Source organism: Punica granatum, chromosome 1, assembly GCF_007655135.1.
Source record: "Punica granatum isolate Tunisia-2019 chromosome 1, ASM765513v2, whole genome shotgun sequence".
In the NCBI taxonomy this organism is placed as follows: Eukaryota; Viridiplantae; Streptophyta; class Magnoliopsida; order Myrtales; family Lythraceae; genus Punica; species Punica granatum.
The window spans coordinates 12,895,300-12,901,162 of NC_045127.1; the positions used below are offsets into that span (position 1 = coordinate 12,895,300).

Consider the following 5,863-nt stretch of genomic DNA (forward strand, 5'->3'; position numbering starts at 1 on the left):
TTGAAGCCTGACTATTGCCCTCACGATCGATGCTCTGATACCATGTAAAGAAAAGTGATTGGGCTGAAAAGCTTACGTTTTTTATTCAATCCATCGGTATGTATACAACTCAGTCCTGATCAAGAAGAGGAAAATAAAATCTATGACTAAAATAGGCTATCCCAAATATGGTATACATGGATATGTACATAAATAAGAAAATCTTTCCATAATACTCTCTCTCTCGCTCCCTCCCATTTGTCTTTCCCCAGCCAGAACGAACAAAGAAGAAAAAGAAAGAGATAAATGAAATGAATGAGATGACAGTGGAAAGGATTGCTCAGGGGAAGAATTTTGGGGGTCACGTGGAGCCTATGCCACCATTTCTTTCTTTCTTTCTTTTTAATTTCAGCAACAAAAAAGTGCATTTTATATAATATATGTATATATGAGCATATGTAAGTATATGTGTATGTATGCGTGTTTGAAAAAATATACCGGGTCTCGCGTATCTATGGAAACCAAGACAGCAAAATGACTTTTTCCACCTAAAAATAAATTCAATCAAGACATGCCTAAATATCTATATAGTTCTTAACAGTTCGGTTTGATTTGATTATAGCTTTTGGAGTTTTTCTTTTGGGCGCGCAGACGGGCGAATAATAATCTTGACTAAATTTGGTTTTCCAAGCCGGGTCCCAACTGAATCTGCAAGTTTTCCGAAATATACATACGTTGTTGCGAATCACACTAACAAGACAACAAATCAAATCAAACCCGGCTCGACTGCATTAGTCACGGCCCAATTGGGCTTTGAATACCAAGCTTCACCCCAGAAAAGAGAGAAAGAGAAGATTGCGCACGTGATATACACAGGTAGAACCAACAATAATTTTTTGGGTGAGGGATGAAAATGTTATATAACATTAGTATTTCTCAAATAAATAAATGAGACGAAAAAAATCAAGATTTGTTGTATTTTCAATAACAATGGAAGTCCGAGAATCTAGTATAATAAAATTAAAATCAAAGCTAATAAAGAGGTACGAATAGTTCCACTAAGTATCAGACCTGTAATATTTTGATTCCAGACTCAAAATGAAATCACAAATTCTTTCCTTCTTAATTGAATATAATTGAGTAGACGCATTTATAAACTCTTTTTGGACTGGTGAGAAAATCGACGGGGCAAAATCCAGCAATAGAAGTTTTAGGGAGGCATGTGTATGTTTTATATCCATGTATTGGAGAAAATGTTTAACTTCAACTTTTTATGCACCTATTAATTAATAAATTTTCCAAATTTCATGGGGCGCGATCCCCATTAAGCATAGTTTGGCTCCATCACTGATGTACGTGCTTTGGAACAGCCATGTGCCATACGTACGTCCACGGATAAAATTAGTTAGGCTCAGCCTGATTTTGTGGTTGAGTACAAAAGAAACCCCATTCCTCACATGTAAACTCTCTCGCACTCGCACTTTTCAGTTACAGAAAGAATATATATCCATTATTTCAATTATAGAAAATCTCATACCGGATAATTAAACAATTCTCGGTTAAATATGACATTTTCAGCGATCGCCACAATTGGAGGGCTAGCCACGGCCTCAATCCAAGATATCTTCCTTCTTCTCCAGTCGAACCCATCATTGTTCGTCGGGGTCTTCGAATTTATAGGTCTCAATTTAAGACACACTCAAATATATACACACATGGCCATGTTTGGTAGGTGGAATGGAATAGAACGGGACAAGTTTAATTAGATGAAGTGGGACGGTACTCGGAGAAAAATTATCGATATTTTGGCTGTTTGATACAGAAAACATGACGGATATTATTAAAACATTACACACATATTTAACATAATAATGTAAAAATAAATCTATTTTATTTTGTTGTTAAAATTTATTTGATGATATGACTTAACTTTTCTAATCAGGAAGTGTTCAATTTATTAAATTGAAGAGAAATGATCATCACAATGGAATGAGCAGTGCAATTTTTACGAGTGCAATCAAATAATACTTACGAGGTGAAAATTTGAAATATCCATCTCAATTCATTTCTGTATACAAAACGTAAACATATATATTTATCTCCGCAGTTAAAATTCATCGTCTCTAGTTTTCCCCAAATAAGCTCATGCATACAACATCCTATATAAATTTCCTTTTTCTTTTAATTATTTTTAGGTGGTCGATGAAATTTGTCCATCGTAATCATCGAAGAAAATGACAGAGAAGTCATGCATATGTTTACTTTAAAATTTATAAATGAATTATGTTAATGATGGTAATAAATTTATAAATTACCAATAAATCGGAGACCATGAAAAGATCATCGAGACTTGAATGACACGAGTCAACGGGCGGTTCATAGCTGCCCCAATACTCCGAGCGACGACATTGTGACCCACCCACTATCACCAAGGTCGGGAACATTGAGTGATTGTCAATAGCACGATACAGTAGCCGGCTATCCAGTTGTCCAATGTATCGTCATCTCAGGCAGGGAGATGGTCAAGAGTCCAGCACGTGTGGAAAGAGCTCAGGAAGGCCACATCTTAACCAGTCTGAAGGAACCAAATTGACTCAATAGCCCATGCTTTTATGGTTTGACGTCTGGTACGGTTTTCATACTTATGCCTTGGGGCCGGGATATTAGAAGACAGACTATGGAGGCTATTCTTGTGAGAAGGGAAGCTCTCTTAAGCAAAGCATAACATATTGGGTGAAGACACTCAACATGGGGATTACTTAGGAGTTGGTTTTTTGGCTTATTTTCTCCTTATAAATAGAAACAATCCATGGGTCCTCACAAAATCCATAACTTGTATCTGATCTTCCGGCAATGGCAACCCTTCAGGCATTCGATGAACAAGAAGGTATCTTTTCCTCCTCTTCTGAGTTAGTGGAGCAGTCAAAGCATTTAAAAATCACGAGCTTCACGACCATCACGGGAAAATTTCAAGCTGGCTGGGATTATGATCCCTCCTCTCCCCATAAACGGTAAATCCAGCACGAATCATTCGCTGTGGTCACCACCAAGGTGAGAGAAGCCACCACCTGCATGAGAGGAGGGATTGATAGTTCTGGTCCATATGATGATTTTTATAAATACTTGGTTGTGTTCGAACGTATTGCTTCAATAACCATAACCAATTAACGCCGTCAGTGCTGCAAGGATACCATAGGAATCCGTTATCATTAGTAGTCCGATTATGGAATTTCCCCTTTTCATCCAGGCAACCGTCAAAGTCTTAGGGTAAACAAATTAACAGCGTTGTTAATATGTCCATCATTTGCAGGAACCGAAAGGCTCATATCAAATGCACCACCGGCCCACTACCTTGTCAAAATACAGTCATTTTCACTGCTAACAAAGAACGGCGTTGACAAGTACGAATCAGGCATCTTCCACGCAGGAGGATACAAGGGGTATTTCCACATCAGCCGTACAAATTGTCGGATTACTTTCAATCTCCTAAAGTTGTGTTGTATTAACTTTTTCCTCCCCCCCAAAGGAAATTGATACTGCATCCAAATGGAAACAAGACCAATCGGTCTACCTGTCTATGGCTGAAACAAGTTCGCTCCCTTCCAGTTGGGAGGTCTATGCTGTCATTCGATTATTCTTGCTCGATCAGAACAAAGACAATTACCTCATAGTTCAAGGCACAAACTCGTCTTGAGATGGACAGTTTTTCTTTCCCCCCTTTATTCATTGTTTTGTGATTGGTTGTTCCATATCGGCTAATTGACTACCAGATGCAATGGGAAAGGACAGACGGTTTCACCGTATGAAGCTGGAAAGCGGATTCGATCAGCTCATCCCTCTGAAGACATTCACCGACTCCCTAAACGGGTATCTTGTGGATGATACTTGCGTTCTGGGAGCAGAAGTATTCGTTTCCAAGGAAAGGAGCACGGGAAAAGGAGAGAGTTTAGTGATGATAAAGGACGCACTCAGTAACAAGCATCGATGGAAGATCGACAACTTCTCGAATTTGGACAAAGAATATTACGACTCGAGTATATTCCCAGCTGGAAACTACAAATGGTATCATTCCAAACTTCTTTCTTACAGTTTTGGGAGTTTCTTTTGTCAAGGGCAACCTCAAACTAAAACAATTCAATGTTCTTCATATCTCAGGAACATAAGGTTCTTTCCCAATGGAAATGGCAGCGGGCTTCGTAGCTACATTTCTCTTTATTTGGACTTAGCCGAGACCGTGTCCCTCCCTCCAGGTACAAAAGTATTTGCGGAGTTCTCCTTACGAATCCTTAATCAAGCGGGGGGGAAGTGATTTCATTAGTAAAGGTAATCAAGTGTCCCTGAATCTACTGATATCTGCAGAAAAATTCGAGTTCTTGATACGGGTCTGCTGGAACATTTCTGTCTTCTTAATTTCCTATTTTTTTCTGCTTCTTCCAGCTAATTACTGGTTCAGTGCCTCCAGTCGGGAAACGGGATGGGCAAGATTCGTGTCACTCTGGAGTTTCAAGCGCCACGGGTTAGTCAAGGACTCCTGCTTGGTGGAAGCAGAGGTTCCTGTTCTGGGGATGGTAAATCATTTTACCTGATTCAATCGAGTTCACGACAGCCAGCATAATTGCAATGTTCTCGTAATAGTTCGTGAATTCTGATTTCATATACCACATGTAAATTAATGTGAATCCACCTTGAAAATAGATAAAAGATTACGAAAGATAAGTTCCGCCGAATATTTGTTACGTACTTTCAGAGAGGTTTCAGTTAATAGACGGATTGCGTTACTCATTAATAATCCATGTAGAGATATACCCGTCATGGTACGTCCTTCAATGACTCATACTGATGCGGCAGACGACCTGGCAAGTCGGTACTTAGAGAAAAATAGGTTTTGACGACCCTATCTCGAAGAAAACGGCCTCCAGAGCAAAACTCACAGCCTTAGGCTGAGAAAAGACGAGATTTTGGCCGAATTCGGTCGTTTAGGGCCTCAAACGGGCATTTTTATGTTATTTAGGCATTTATTTTTCTATTTTAGGAAATAATTTATCTTTAAGAATATTTTTAGAAAATAGTTTATCTTTAAGAATATTTTTAGGAAATAGTTTATCTTTAAAAATATTTTTATTTCTTTCGATATATTCTCGTTTTCTCTATTTAAACTATGTAAGCCCTAGGGCTAAGGGGAGTAGAGAGTCGTCTTTTGATTATCAATAAAATTCAGAGCTTTCGTGCTTTGTCCAATCTCGGATCGATTCGAGTTTGATGCATATTTTCTGGTATTCGTAGAATCAACAGGTATAGAAGGTCGTAGTTCCGATATTCGTGCGCGAATCAACGGGTCTGTGACGGTTACTCGCTTGTACGCTGCATCACATACATAATTAGCTTAATCCATTCAACTCGTCACAGACAAAAGGAAACTCGGAAAATGTCTGCAAACGATTAACTTTTGTAATTCTATAAACTAAAGTTTGATGGTTCTCGTCACAAACAAAACGAAACTCGGAAAATATCCGCGCACGATTAACTATGATACCATGTGAGATTTTGAGGTGGCCACATCCGTCTAATCTGAAAGGTTAATATTTTAAATTAGACGATTATATTCATTTCAAAATTTCACAGATAGCCTTGAACTCGTCTTCGTTCAAGCTTTGCTTCAATTTTCATGAGTATTTTCGAGCCGTCTGGATGTGTTACCCACAATATGGAGTTCCATTGATAGTTAACGATTGGACCGAAAAGGCATCGATCAAGCTCTTCTCGATGTTCTAATTAATCAAGTAGGGAGAAACATGATTCGATAAGTTGAATGTGAGACCAATATCTCTCGTAACTACCCAAAAACACGGCCTCCTGTGTCAGGTATGAAGGTTTCACATTCAAT

At 38.5% G+C, this 5,863-nt stretch overlaps 1 pseudogene; it reads left to right on the plus strand.

Moving 5' to 3' along the window:
* The first annotated feature begins 2,739 nt into the window (after nt 1-2,739).
* LOC116194630 lies at nt 2,740-4,690 on the plus strand (annotated as a pseudogene).
* The last annotated feature ends 1,173 nt before the right edge of the window (nt 4,691-5,863 follow it).